Source organism: Camelus dromedarius, chromosome 11, assembly GCF_036321535.1.
Source record: "Camelus dromedarius isolate mCamDro1 chromosome 11, mCamDro1.pat, whole genome shotgun sequence".
In the NCBI taxonomy this organism is placed as follows: Eukaryota; Metazoa; Chordata; class Mammalia; order Artiodactyla; family Camelidae; genus Camelus; species Camelus dromedarius.
Window position 1 is genome coordinate 62,307,087 of NC_087446.1, and position 15,845 is coordinate 62,322,931.

Genomic DNA, 15,845 nt, shown 5'->3' on the forward strand with positions numbered 1-15,845 from the left:
CGCACCTGAGGTCCAGCAGATGGTGAGACAGGTAAACGCTACAGGTAAATGCACGTGCGTGTGTGCATTCACGGGCGTGCACATGTGTCTGCCAAAGTGAGTATGTTTATTTGATTTTACTTCCCGAACCATTATACAGACTGGGAAAGAACTAAATTGCTACGTTGGGAAATGCACAAAATTAAAAAGTTGGTTTGCCACATGTCCCACAGTCTACCTGGTTGATATAACCTGATAAGATCCTAGGAGTTCAAGATTTGCAGATACTAACTAATATACATAAAATGGATAAACAACAAGTTTATACTGTATAGCACAGGAAACTATATCCAATATCTTGTAGTAACTTATGGTGAAAGAGAATACGAAAAACGAATATATGTATGTTCATGTATGACTGAAGCACTGTGCTGTACACCAGAAACTGACACAACATTGTAAACTGACTATACTTCACTAAAAATAGAAAATTTTAAAGAAAGATCCTATTTCATTGCATTGTAAGCAATGCCCTGGGAAGCTGTGCAGTGGCCACCATCTAGCAGAAAGCCTGCTTTCATTTTTTCACCTTTATAGCATCTTCCTCCTGACTTCATCATCACGCTTTGGCTCTCTCCCTCTCCATGGGGTCCAGGTGCCCACTCTGGCTCCTAATCTCCTCAGGTCGTTTTCATTCCCTAAACCTCTCAGTACAACCCACATTAAAATTAATGCATGAACATTTGTTAATTTGAATAATACATGAGAAATCTACTGCAACTTCTTTGACGTTGGTTTAAGATATTTTCAAACTATTAATGAGTCAGATCTTCCTTCTAAAGGCCTCATCTTGGGAAGGCAGCATCCCCCATTACCAGCAAGTGTTCTCCCCTCGAAAGTGAGAGAAGCTGGGGAGCTGAGTGCTGTGTTGATGACACAATCTATCAGCAACGCCAGTTTCTTGAAGCACAGACCTGAGAGCTGGCTGTCGTCACTGTAAAAGACTAGAGTACCTAATATGTTCTGTGCTGATATGTAATAAAATAAACCTTAATTTATAGAGCTCTGCACACTATCTCTCTTTGCTTTGGTCCATCAGCCAATGTTCAAGCCCATATTGTGAGTTTACCCACCATAGAATATTTGGTCTATGGACAAGAGAGTTTTCTGATCTTATTTTATCATTAGTTTATTATAAGCATCGTCCAAACTAATTACTGGTCTGAAGATAATCTCCCACCTTCTCTGCCTTTGTATTAGGGAATATATAGATTCTGTTACATGTTCCAGAGGTCAAAAACAGCAGTGTCCTTAGTAAAGCAGAAGTTCACTTCTCTCCAGGCACAGGTGGGGAAGGCTGGTAGGGCCTTGCAAAGTCATCAGAAGACCCAGAGCCCTTTCCATTTCTCCGCCTTGCCTAGGTTTCCGCCCTCGGTCACATGGCTCAAGGAAGCTCAGCTCCAACCCACCTTCTGAGCAGCAAGATGAAGAAAGGGAGCGAGAAACAGCAGCATCCTCCTCCCTTTAAAAGTAATTTTCAGAGTCACACGCATCCTAGCTCCTCGCGTCTCACTGGCCGGTGCCTGGTCACGTGGCCACACCTCGCTGAATGGGAGACTTGGAAATACAGTCATTGTTTCAGGACCCAGAGGCACAGCTCCATTGTGGATAGAGGCGGGATGATAAAATTAAAAGGCAAAAAAAAAAAAAAAAAAAAAAAAGTTGATCATAAAAATTTGAGCTTTACAAATCTCTCTTCAATCTCTGTTTTGCTAGCAATACTGACTTTTCTAAAATTTTATCTATTCTTGAATGTCAACAGGACACGCATTCTCCTGATTTTTATTTTTATGATTTTGGGATTTGGGAATTTTTTTAATGTAGCATTTACCTAGAGGGAAGTTATTCAGGAAACTTAAACCAGATTTTTCTGCTTGAGCCTACAGAGAGGAAAGCTTTTTACAGATTCAGTATTAACACTGCTCATTTGTATATATTAACCTCATGAGATACCATCACCCCTTGAAATAAGGAAAGCAGAAAACATGACCTCAGTATTTCTAGCCAGAGAGAGCTGGTGTAATGAAAAGTGCACAGCTTAGGGTCCCCAAGGCCTGGGGTGTGGCACTGAATCCTCTTCGCAGCCACGTGACCTTCGTCAAGTCAAGTAACCACTCTGCAGTTGCTAACAAAGGTGCACGTGGAAATCGGCATGCTCAAGCTACTGCTTATGTTTTTAATGGGTGAATATAATATGGTGTCTAATGGGACTATTGCTTTAATACTACTGCACCAAAAGGGATGTGTGTATTTCCTTAAAAGCAAATTCAATAAAAACTGTCGATACGATCCTGCTGTAATCAGAATAACACTAACCTGAGTATCAAAACTATTTCCACCCCAAACTGTGGTCTTTTTTAGCAGTAGGTGTCTCATAAAACTGCAGGGTCGGCTTCATGCTTGCGGTGAGCTATTACTGTTTCTGTTTTTCATGATGGTTCAGAATGGGGGAACCATAAACGTTCATTCTGGAAATGGGCTACTTTCACTCGTCTCCTCTTTCCGTGTCAAGCCTGAAAATCATTAAAGATGTTGGTTCTATTTCTGAAAATTTTGTACTGTGAACAAATGCATCAAAACATAAAGTGATAAAATAGAGTAATCATCCACTAGATACATATTTATGAAGAGACAACCATGTGCCAAGCTAATGGGAACTATAAATTAATGGTCTAAAATATAGTAACATATGAGGCACCTGTTCTCAAAGAGGTGACAGGCCAGTGGGCGAGACCATCACATAAACACAGAGCTACAAATGGGCACAAACATGCGTAGCCGGGGGACAGGTGCTGAGAAGGGGCCACCACCTGCCCTGGAATGGTGACTTAGAGGTGAGGGAGGAAGAGAGTCAGGGACACAGTGTAACATGGTGCTTAAGAGGCAGCTTGGGCTCTGGGCTCAGAAAGACTGGAGTCAGAATCACGGCTTTGCTGCGTGGTAGCTGGGTGGCAGAAATGAACAATATTACAATTCTTAATAATAATATGCTAGCTGTCTGTCTTTATGTTACTGTTTCCGAAGTGTCACCACCTTTTCAAGACGCAAGTATGATCCAACTAAGGAAAAAGCCTGCCTCATGTCTCTCTTACTTTTAAATTTCCAGTGAGCCTGCCTCTGCCCCTGAACATATCTGACAAGCTGCACATGGTACCAGAGATGAGAGCAGCAGAGACGGATAAAGGGATGACTGAAGATATTTCAAAATCCCACTTAAACCTTTTTCTGGTGAAAATATGCAAGGAAAAGCTTGACTATGAAATGAAATTCTTTCTTAGCAGATACTTTGAGGATTAAACAGAGAGTAAACATTTACCCTCTTTAACCTCCTACTGACGAGAAATCTAAAGTATGGCCAAATTAGTTTTGGACCAAGCAGTGCACAATTCCCGGCATGTTTTTCCTTTATCACAACAAAGCCTGAGTTGTCTTGAAGGGACCCCCTGGGCTGTGAATGCCAGCATGTAAATGAAGCAGAACCACCTGGAGTCTTTAAACTTGAGGCTTGAAGGAGAGAGAATGGTTCTCAAGAATAAAGTTTGTCCTCATCAAATAGCTACTGCTCATCAAACCAGGGAATGCCAGAGAACGAGCAAACATGAAAAGGAAAATCAAGGCTGTAAGAGTTTAATCTTGTCAGTCCTTCATCCTCTGCCCACTTTTCAGAAAACGAGATGGACAAAAGAAAAAGCAGCAAAGAATCAATAATTTGTCTTTTCCCCGAAAGAAACAGCCTTTGAAAGCCCATTCTGATTTTGGTATATAATGATATTCGGGCTTTCTTTTCTTGCTCTTGGTTTGGAGAGTTTTGTTTTTGGTTTTTTCTTTGTTTGTTTGTTTCATATTAAAGGAATTGTTTTGTTTTCTTGAGCTTTTGTCCCTCAAGTTCATTTCACCCATTTCAGTGTGCTGTAAAACTGACTAAACACTGAATAAATTCAACTAGGAGTTACCAGAGGGTCCTATTTTCGACAGTTGAGATGACAGGTACTAAGGCCTTGTGCTCATCATGGGGGGATTGACTCCTCTCCTCCCCAGATCTTCCTAAAGAAAAGCCAGCCTAGCCTCCGTGAGGCTGCAGCTCCCCATGCACCTCGCGTGGTAAATCATTTCAGGAAAGCAGGATGTCACACATCTGCTGTTTTTATCAGCACAAAGGTAATTCGAGGCTAAAGAAATTACATACTTGAATCTGACTCATATCCAAAGCAAGAAAAATAATGTCAATTAAGCCATTGATTTTATTTTGTATAACAACATTTTGAAATATGGGCAAGGGTAAACATCTTTCAGAAGGTTGTGTTTGCAGGTGTTTTTTTATAGGCCACAAAACTGTTTTGGTCTTTGACTTCAAAATACATGGTACATTTTTATTTGACAACTCAAGGATAGAAAATAAAAACTGCTTTGGTCTAATTGAATTTAATGATTTACCCTGTAAGTAGTAAGATGAGTGCAGAAAAGCTGGTGGTGGAGATAACGGTAAAGGTGGTGATGGTGGTGGTGATACTGGTTTTTAATCAATGAGTTGGCTTTTTTTTATTTGAAAGTTAGGAAATAGAAAATGAACCAGAAAAAAAGCAGCAGGCCTGGGTTACTGTGGAAATTGACAAGACTCAAATTTTGCATTAGAAACACTTCGCAGAGCTAGGTAGTCTAGCCAGAATGTGATCTGTTGAGAGCTAGAACATGATATTTCTATGAGAAACGTAGATGAAACAGCATCCAAAGAACAAAATCCTGGAAATATTACAACGGAACCTGTGTTACAATTTTATTTATTAAATGTATGATCTTGGACAAGCTACTTGACCTCTAAGATCCATTGTCTACTCAGCAAATGGGAGTAACAGTACGCACCTCAAGGGTTGTTGGAAGGTTTGAAATAATGAATAAATGTAAAGTACTCAGCCCAAAGAAGCACTGAATAAATATCAATTTCCTCTCCTCCCTTCCATTTTCCCTTGAGCATTCTCATTTTTTTTTCCAGTTGAATAGGACTATTTTGATACAAGGATTAAATGTCTGGGAAACACTAAAGCCCATATTGAATAATCTCACAAACAAATTCAATATGAGACCGATCTTCAATTGCAAAGCCCTTTGTAAGCCACAGACACATAAGACTTAATATGTTAAAAGAACGGAACTTCTTCAGAGACAGGTCTAATGCACAGCTAGATATTGGATTGTCTCTGTTCTATCCTATTCGATACATCACCTCCATCATTGGTTCAATCAACATCTGCTCTCAAGAAGAAAAACTGATTAGCTATTGCTTCTTAATAACATATGAAGCTTCAGTCAGAGTTACTAATTTGGAATTAAAAAAGCAATTTTTGGTGTAAGTAACAGTTATTCTATCCCTTTCCAAGAGAAGAATGCCTCATCTAATAGCCTGTGTCTCTGAGATAAATGAATGCATTAAAGCCCTTAACACCCCTTTGATGGACTACAAATGGTCACAATACAGGACAACATTTGAACAGTAATGATTTGTGCTTTCTCCTTAAGTGTAAGCTGATTGCAAAGGCTCCTGGACCACACGGAGTAAATAGCTAAAGGGTCATGAATCTTAATAGCTTCCAAATCAGAAAGATCTGCAACTTACACACTCTGACTGGAGTGTGAATGGAATGTATAAATATTAATAGGCCTGGCAGAGCCTCTGAAGACAAGCTGTCTAAAATTTCACAGCAGAAGATTGAAGTTGCAGTGTACGGAGCAGACGTGAGGCTCCCGCCTGGAAATGAACTGTCAGCATGTGTGTAGATACATTTCTCCTGATGCGCTATTTAATATTTGGTGCTGTCTTGACACCCAACAACACTACGCACTGATACTTAACTCCAGTCCATGATCTGAGATTATGAACTTGCAGACCAGGCTCACCTCTGCAAACACTGGGACAGAGCATCCTAGCTTGCGGGTCTCAGGATATAACATTGAAATCAGCACTCAGTCCCTGCGAGACTCTAAAACGATACTCAGCTCCATCACCCAAAGACTTGCTTGCTATTGGGATCCACCCTGGTCCTACAACATCCTGTTCTCAGTGGACAGGGCACATGGGCACTGATAGATCTAATCAAGATAGATTTTGTGATAAAGAATATGAAAATGAATATATATATATAACTAAGTCAATATGCTGCATACAAGAAACTAACACAACGTTGTAAATGAACTGTACATCAATTAAACAATTAAATAAAAAGAGGGATTTCAGCTTTGTGTTATGAACATTAGTGAAAAAAAAACAGCATAAAGAATAAAATTCGCTTCTAAATAAAGAAGTCTATGTTGAACAATAAAGAAGTTCTTGTCTTTACTAACCCATGGCATCTGGGACAGCGTAAGACCTGTGTACTAACTTTTCTATACTTTTTCCTAAAGCCAGAGACTGTCTAGAACCAGGTATGCAAACCCTGCTTTGCTATTCACAGAGTAAAGGAAAGACAGGAAGAACAGAAATATGAGTTCTTCTTAGGAGTAGTGAAGAAAATTGGGTCAAATTAGAAAACAATCCACATTTTATTTCAACATTTGTAAGGGAAACAAAAGTGCATGAGGACATTAGTGTTTGTATTGGTTCAAGGATGTTTCTGTTTGTATTTTCATGAAGAGAATGAGACAGTGATTTGAAATGCTTCTGCCTTTTGTTCATCTTGCACAAAAGCAAAGCCAAAACTTTCTCCCTTCCCTCCAAAAAAATAGTATGATCATTATCTGTCCTCAAATGAGAGAAGTAATGAAGCCCTCAAGACAAAGCAAATACTCATTTGGTTTAAAGATTTATGCGTTTGATTCCTGTTAAAGATTTATCAAAAACTGGTCTTCACCAGTGTGGGACTCAGAGAAATTACTTGAGATTTGCTAGATTTTTCAAACCAAAGGTTGTCATGGACAGTCAGACCAACAGTCTCATCTACCACCTTGTCACTTAAAGGCAACTGAAAATGAGTAATTACTGCCCTAAAACAATTCACTCTGAAAGCGAAATTTGAATCTAAACAATAGTCTTAGTGTAAGAATCATGATCGCCCCCAGCTACATTGGCTGAGGCAGGTCCCAGGAGGTGCCGTCATCTGGTCAGTTATGCGCTGCCTTTCCTACAGGGGGAGCTCTGTTTCATAAATAAATGAGCTCCTGGAAAACTGGGCGCACGTCAAACCTGGTCCTTCCACTTAGCTCCAGATATATTTTGTTTTCATCTCCAATAGGTCTTCCAATGAGAACTATTCCTGACACTGTAATTCTAAATTCCTCTGTCTTTTCCCTCCCTCCTCTAGCCTCTCTGATAAATTGTGGACGAACCCAAGGGACTCCACCGTAAAACTTTCATAAAACTAAATAATCCTTTAATAAAAATCAGCCCTTGATTATCTGCTTGCTATATGTGGCTTTTTTTAAAGCTGCTCCATATCTGTGTGGCCATGTATCAAGGACTGGGGTTTCACCAGCAATTTTCAATTTCCCAAGAAAATTCCAAGTTTACTAAAAAGAGAGAGGTGTTCTGTGGGAGCATGACACCAAGAACAAGCCTGGTTAGCCCACGGGTGGCAATCAGAATCCTAGAGTGATTAGCACCTCAGCCGTCCCCAAAATTACAGATTTGTATCATAGATTTGCACTCCAAAGCTGTCTCCCTTCAGCCTGCAGCCTGCAGATAAAAGAACCGTCCTTGGCAGAGTCACTGTGGAAGGCTTTGTGTGTCAAATATGGCCATCCAGGCTCGCAATGTCCTTCTGTTTTTTATATTCCCAAACTTTATTTTTGAAATACCTGTCTTTATCCCCCTAACTTCTGAAACTTGCTCCTTTCTATCTGAAGGATGCGAAGGGCACAGGTGTCATTTTTATCCCCAGGTTTAGATTTCTTGACTCTACAAAGACAACTTTAATTGCAACTTTATATGTGGCCTCTTTCAACGTGTACAGGTGCCCTTTTTCAGGATATGGTTGCTAGAATGAAGATTTGTAGATAATATTATGCTCTATTTCTTAAAAATATAAAAATTAGTGGTCTATTAGCACAGAACTGCATTTCTGAAATTTATGATGGCAGGTCTGTGTATCCCAAACAAAGGTGTTCTTGTGCTGAGGCACTTTCAAAGCCTGCAGAGAACCACCCTCAGCTGAATCACACTTTTTGCCAGTTGCCCCAAATACTCCCTTGGTAGGCAGGCTTTTCACCCCTGCACAAGGCAGATGCTTCGGCAGATGGGGGATGAACTGATAACCGGCTATAGTGAGTACTGAAAGCATTAGACAAGCTCACAAGTTTCCCACACCATGAAATGGTTTAGGAACACTGAACGAGGTAAAATGTCATACTGCACGGCGGAGCTGAAGCTTTACATTTGGAGGCATGTGAGGGTCTGCTCAAGGGGTCTGACAAGCTCTATTAATTTACTTTTTTATTTTCCTGTTTTAAATTGGCCAGAATTCAGCTGAATGTCTTCAGCATACCCCAAGACACTGTGGAATCAGGGTGTAGAATTGTAAACTCACTTGGTAGGCAAAGGGCAAAGGAACACAGACCTCTGCTGTTCCTCTAGCTGACCATTGTCCTGTAAACTCCAGAATAGGCACAAAAGTGACTTGACCGAAAATTAATTATACTTACACATCTCAATATTTTTAGAACGTATTTGGACCAGAGAGTTTCCAAGCTGTGCCTCTTCTTTGTATTTTTCAAAATGTACATATTAAAATACCCTTTACAGAGTGCTTTCAAGCATAATGTTCAAGTAGAGAAATACACTGGTTTCCCAGAATAAACCATTAAAACAGTCCTCAAATGTCTAGGTCATACTACAGGGCCTATATTTACATATAAATTAGACCCAGCACATCAAACAGAAATGTCATGACTTCTGGATATTGTCATCAAATTCTGCACAAAATCTTTATATTATTCACTTTAATAATTAACATGCCCGAACCTGCATTTATCCTAATAAGTCATCCTAAGAGCGTAAGATATTTCACAATACTTAAGATACTTTGTTATTGTTGCTGTTAAGATATTTAACAGGTTTTTTTCACCTTAAACATGGTCAGAAGAAAGTTTAATGATTTTCCCACATTAAGTAACACCAGATACTTATAAGCACAAGGTACCTCAGTTTATCTCAATTTTACAAAGGAGGAAACTAAGGATCAGAGAGAAGAAATGATTCCTCTACCATCACATGGCTAAGACAGACAGAGAAGATCTCCTGTTTTACTCAGTTCAGTCAAGCAAAATAGCCAAAAATGTGGAAATACAAAAACATAACAATTATTTCTAAAAGAAAATTGGAATTCTGAAATTTGTCAAAATCAAAGTCAATTCTACTAGATGCGAATCAATGTAGCATCTAAAACAGTATCAAACAGCGTGGTATTGGCAAAAAAACAGACATATGGATCAATGGAACAGAACAGAGAGCCCAGAAATAAACCCACACACTTACAGTCAATTAATTTTGATAAAGAAGGCAAGAATATACAATGGAAAAAAAAAATAGCCTCTTCAGCAAGTGGCGTTGGGAAAACTGGACAGCAGCATGTAAATCAATGAAGTTAGAAGACTCCCTCACACCACACACAAAAATAAACTCAAAATGGCTTATAGACATAAAATATAAAACACTATAAACCTCCTAGAAGAAAACATAGGCAGAACACTTTCTGACATAAATCTTAGCAATGTCCTCCTAGGGCAGTCTACCCAGGGAATAGAAATAAGAGCAAAAATAAACAAATGGGACCTAATTAAACTTATAAGTTTTTCCACAGCAAAGGAAACCATAAGCAAAACAATAGCAATAACTTATGGAGCAGGAGAAAATATTTGCAAATGATGACACTGACAAGGGCTTAATTTCCAGAATTTATAAGCAGCTCATACAACTTAATACGAAAAAAACAAGCAACCCAATCCAAAAAATGGGCAGAAGACCTAAACAAGCAACTCTCCAGTGAAGACATACAAATGACCAACAGACACATGAAAAAATGCTCAATATTGCTAATTGTCAGAGAAATGCAAATCAAAACTACAATGAGGTATCATCTCACACAGTCAGAATGGCCATCATTAAAAAGTCCACAAATGACAAATGCTGGAGAGACTGTGGAGAAAAGCCTCCTACACTGTTCGGGAGAATGTAGTTTTGGTGCAGCCGCCACAGAAAACAGTATGGAGATTCCTCAAAAAACTAAAAGACTTACCATATGATCCATAATCCCATCATTCTAAGTGAAGTAAGCCAGAAATAAAGAAAATACCATAAAATATCACTCAACTGTTGAATCTCAAAAAAAAAAAAAAGACACAAATGAATTTATCTACAAAATAGGAACAGAATTACAGTTACAGTAAACAAACTTATGGTTACGGGGGCAAAGGGAGTAGGAAGGGATAAATTGGGAGCTTGAGATTTGCAAATACTTACTACATATAAAACAGATAAACAACAAGTTTCTTCTGTACGGCACAGGGAACTATATTCAGTATCTTGTAGTAACCTATAAAGAAAAAGAATGTGAAAACAAAAAAAATTTTTAATAAAATAGTATCCAGAGGGTCATCACTAAACTGTCATTGCAAAAAGCTATAACATCCAACTGATTCCCGTCTTACTAAGAAAAAACATTTATGGTCATCCTCACAGTGTAGTTAAAAATTAAAATAGTTTTTCAATATCATTCTTAATTATATTAGACTATCCTAAAGGCAATGTTTATTTTGACATGAATGTTAAAAACAAATTTGGCCCAAAAACAATATGGCAAAGGAGTGGGAACATGGAGATGGAGTAAAAGGTTCTTATATCTATGTCTTAAGAAAGGTCATTCAAGAAAAAGAAAGAGGCTGGAGGAATAACTCTCCCAGACTTCAGACAATACTATAGAGCTATAGTCATCAAGACAGCATGGTATTGGTACAAAAACAGACATATAGACCAATGGAACAGAATAGAGAGCCCAGAAATGAACCCACAAACTTTTGGTCAACTAATCTTCGACAAAGGAGGCAAGAGTGTATACAATGGAATAGACAGTCTCTTCAGCAAATGATGTTGGGAAAACTGGACAGCAGCATGTAAATCAGTGAAGCTAGAACACTCCCTTACACCATATACAAAAATAAACTCAAAATGGATCAAAGACTTACACATAAGACAAGACAAAATAAACCTCCTAGAAGAAAATATAGGCAAAACATTATCTCACATACATCTCAAAAACGTTCTCCTAGGGCAGTCTACCCAAGCAATAGAAATAAAAGCAAGAATAAACAAATGGGACCTAATGAAACTTACAAGCTTCTGCACAGCAAAGGAAACCATAAGAAAAACAAAATGACAACCTATGGAATGGGAGAACATTTTTGGAAATGAAACTGACAAAGGCTTGATCTCCAGAATATATAAGCAGCTCATACGACTCAATAAGAAGAAAATAAACAACCCAATCCAAAAATGGGCAGAGACCCAAACAAGCAATTCTCCAAGGAAGAAATACAAATGATCAACAGGCACGTGAAAATATGCTCCATATCACTAATTATCAGAGAAATGCAAATCAAAACTATAATGAGGTATCACCTCACACCAGTCAGAATGGCCATCATTCAAAAATCCACAAATGACAAATGCTGGAGAGGCTGTGGAGAAAGGGGACCCTCCTACACTGCTGGTGGGAATGCAGTTTGGTGCAGCCACTGTGGAAAACAGTACAGAGATTCCTCAAAAGCCTAGGAATAGACTTACTGTATGACCCAGGAATCCTGCTCCTGGGCTTATATCCAGAAGGAACCCTACTTCAAAAAGACACCTGTATCCCAGTGTTCATAGCAGCACTATCTACAATAGCCAAGACATGGAGACAGCCTAAATGTCCATCAACGGATGACTGGATAAAGAAGAGGTGGTATATTTATACGATGGAATACTACTCAGCCATAAACACGGACAACATAACACCATTTGCAGCAACATGGATGCTCCTGGAGAATGTCATTCTAAGTGAAGTAAGCCAGAAAGAGAAAGAAAAATACCATATGAGATCGCTCATATGTGGAATCTGAAAAAAACAAAAACAAACAAACAAAATAAACAAAAGAGAAATACAAAACAGAAACAGACTCATAGACATAGAATACAAACTTGTGGTTGCCAAGGGGGTAGGGGGTGGGAAGGGATAGACTGGGATTTCAAAATGTAGAATAGATAAACAAGATTATACTGTATAGCACAGGGAAATATACACAAGATCTTATGGTAGCTCACAGAGAAAAAAATGTGACAATGAGTGTGTATATGTCCATGTATGACTGAAAAATTGTGCTGAACACTGGAATTTGACACAACATTGTAAAATTATTATAAATCAATAAAAAATGTTAAAAAAAAAGAAAGGTAATTCAGTGATATGTTCCAGGAGCCTTAAAAATATTCATTCCCTTGACCCAGCAAATCAACTTCTAAGAATGTATCCTAATTAATAATTCTAATTTTGAGACAAAATTATTTGAGCATAAATGTTTACTAATGTATTATTTACAACAGTGAAAACTGAATAAAACCTAAACGACAAAACATAAAACAATGATTCCACAAACTGAAGTAATATATCTAATGAATAGACCATGTAGTTAAGCAAAATGGTAATTTAAATATACTGCATAATAGCATGCAATGCATATGGTATATATTAAGTTTTTAAAAGATATAAAAATATACATACAGAATGCAATATAATATAAACAATATCATGTAAAACTTACTGAGAACAGATTGGGAGGCAATTGACAAAAATACAATTAAGGAGTGAGTTTATGAGAGAGTTTCTATTCTTCTGTTTTTAGGCATTTAAATTTTTTGTAATTATGATATTTGAAAATTATAAATCTTTTTTAAAATAAAGGAAAGGAAAGGCCACTTTTAGTTCTAGTAATGGAGAACTCAGTAGTTAAAACCAACCCCTTTGCTGAGGACAATAAAAAGCTGAATCAAGTATAAAAACATTGGCTTGAAGGCATCAGAGACTTGACAAAACAGTGAAGAATAACTGAACTCCGATCTTGGAAAGCATGTAAATGTAAAGAAGTGAGCTTTTCCTTTGGATCAACTTTTGCCTGAGGACAAATTCCAGAAGAGGCTGCTGAATGCAACCCAGAACTGTCGACAGTCTCTTCACCTAGTGGGATAAATCAGGAGTCCAGATCTGCTGAGTTCAGATAAATCCGTAGTGTCTTGGGCTGGAATTCCAAAGACCTGCACCGTATGCATAAGGGAAAATTGTAAGTAAGCCAGCCCTCCTGGGGTACATACAATCAAAGATGACCAGACATGCAAAGCTAGGAGACCACATGAACAAAACCCAGCAAAAACAACGGAGTGAAACAGATGTACAGAAGCTCCAGATATCAGAGTTTTTAAAGTAAACCTGCTTGCCATGTTCAAGGAGCTAAGAGACAAAATTTCATTTTCAGCAGAAAGAAACTCAGAGAATACAGCAAAGATTTAAACAATAACCAAAATTATGAACTAACAGATTTAGTAGCCTATTAGATACAATCAAACAAAAATTAGTGAACTGCAATAAAAGTCAGAAGAAACTAACCAGAATAAAGCACAGAAGACAAAAGAATAGAAAACGCAGAAGCAAGTGTACGAAGCAGAGAGAATACGTATATTCAACGTGCATTTCGTTGGAGTCCCAGAAAGAAAGGAGGGGAAAGGGCAGAAACAATGTTAAAACATAATAGCACAAACTTTCCACACCTGATGAAAAATATCAACCCATAGATGTAAGAACACTGTCCGGAAACAGAATGAAGGAAAACTCAGCATTTTGCTGATTCGGTTCTCATACCAATGCGCTGTCCAAACTTGGGCAAGGCATTTTAATCTCCCTAGATGTCTGGTTCATCACATGCGAGGAAAAAAAAAAAAGGCACTGGATTGATTATATAATGTCTAACAATTTATCAAATATGTTTCTAAGAATAGCTATTATTGTAAACAATAGTCTTTATTATATTATAATCTTAGAGAGATTACACTGCACAGAAACATATCCTAAATCAATCGGCAGTGTTACAAGCTTGCATTTCTACTGGTCTGTAAAATCCTACTGCAGACATCCTTTGGATTATCCAACAAAACCAGGTTATTTTATCTTGAAAAATATTAACAAATCATATGCTACCGGATGCCTCAGATGAATAAGAAGCAATTTCTGGCCTTTAACGGAGTAACATAAATTAGAATTGTTTATTATACTGTATTACTGTCAACTGACCAAGAATTAGGCTAAGGTACACAGAACAAGAAAGTTTTGATGAAAGAAATCACCAAACAATATAGCTAACAGCATAAATATAAAAATAAAAATATGATTATGAAATATTCCAAATTTATCTAAATTCTGATAGTCAATTTAAATATAAAATTATAAAATTTATCAGTGTCAGTTTATTTACAGTACCAAGTTGTCAACAGAAGAACAAAAACTAAAATTACAAGAATAGTAATGTTTCACCAGCAAATGATTTAGGACAACTTCCACAATCCTTAAATCATCTCTTAGTCTTTAAAAACGATAGAGGAAACAGAAAAGAAAAAAAAAAACAAACAGGCAGAAACCACAAATAAATGCTATCAATATTCTACTTGCATGCCACAGGCAACATGGCTTTTTTATGTGTCTACTTAAATAAGAACTGTGAACCAAGAATTCAACACATTCTTGAGCTAAAGATATGTAAAATATCTCTATAATGAAAGCTGGCTAACTTTCCACTAAACTAGTTTTTTTCCCCCATTTTTCTATCATCTTTTTTTTTTATTGAGTTATAGCCAGTTTACAATGTTGTGTCAATTTCTGATGTACAGCACAATTTTTCAGTCATACGTGAACATATATATTCATTTTCATATTCTTTTTCACCGTGAGCTACTACAAGATCTTGGATATATTTCCCTGTGCTATACAGCATAAACTTGTTTATCTATTCTATATCTACCTGTCAGTATCTACAGATCTCAAACTCCCAGTCTGTCCCTTCCCACCCACCTCCCCTGGCAACCACAAGTCTGTATTCTATGTCTGTGAGTCTGTTTCTGTTTTATATTTAAGTTCATTTGTCTTCTTTTTTTTTTTTAGATCCTACATGTAAGTGAGAATGTCATTCTAAGCAAAGTAAGCCAGAAAGAGAAAGAAAAATGCCATATGAAATCCACTAAACTAGTTTTAACATTTGCTGATCCCTTATGATCACTTCTTAGAGCCGTTATAAATAAGAAACTTATTATATGTTGCATTATAAATCTGGAGAGAAATAGAAATAGAAATCCTACCTGATTTCTAATATTTTATGAAATGCATATTGAATGCTTCTCTCTGGTAAACATCAGCAGGGTCAACGTATAAGTTATTCCCTAATATTCAGACTCATGCTGTGAATTTTAAATTCTGATTCCATCGTTCATGTCTCTCTCCCTCACCACTGTTCAGCCCATCCCCATTTCCTCTGATGATAAGGAGATTGAAATTTGGCATTTCCTGGCTTTCCTGAAGCACTGAATTTGCCATATCCGCTCCAGGTCCAGTAGGTCTGACTAATCATGCAAATTTGCAAAAAATTAAAAAGTTCTGCAAAATGTCTGGACTAAGTTCAAGAACACTGGGTTGTCTCAAGCTAATAATAGTATCACGGGTAGGGGAAAGCATTGAAGCCAAGCAGATAAGCGGGGTTAGGGTCCTTTAAAGTCATGTATGTAGAATCTGGTTCACACACAGGTATCG

General features: G+C 37.6%; 1 long non-coding RNA gene across 6 annotated transcripts in view; it reads right to left on the reverse strand.

Moving 5' to 3' along the window:
• LOC105100319 (uncharacterized) overlaps positions 1-15,845 on the reverse strand; it is a 56,104-nt gene that overhangs the window by 22,997 nt on the left and 17,262 nt on the right. For 5 of the 6 annotated variants that reach the window (XR_010382956.1, XR_010382955.1, XR_010382957.1 and 2 more), the window contains exons 4-5: positions 10,484-10,556; positions 1,449-2,552 (exon numbers count right to left, since the gene is read on the reverse strand). This is a non-coding gene — a long non-coding RNA (uncharacterized LOC105100319). The remainder of the gene's footprint in view (positions 1-1,448; positions 2,553-10,483; positions 10,557-15,845) is intronic. The other variant, XR_010382959.1, reaches the window with a different exon arrangement.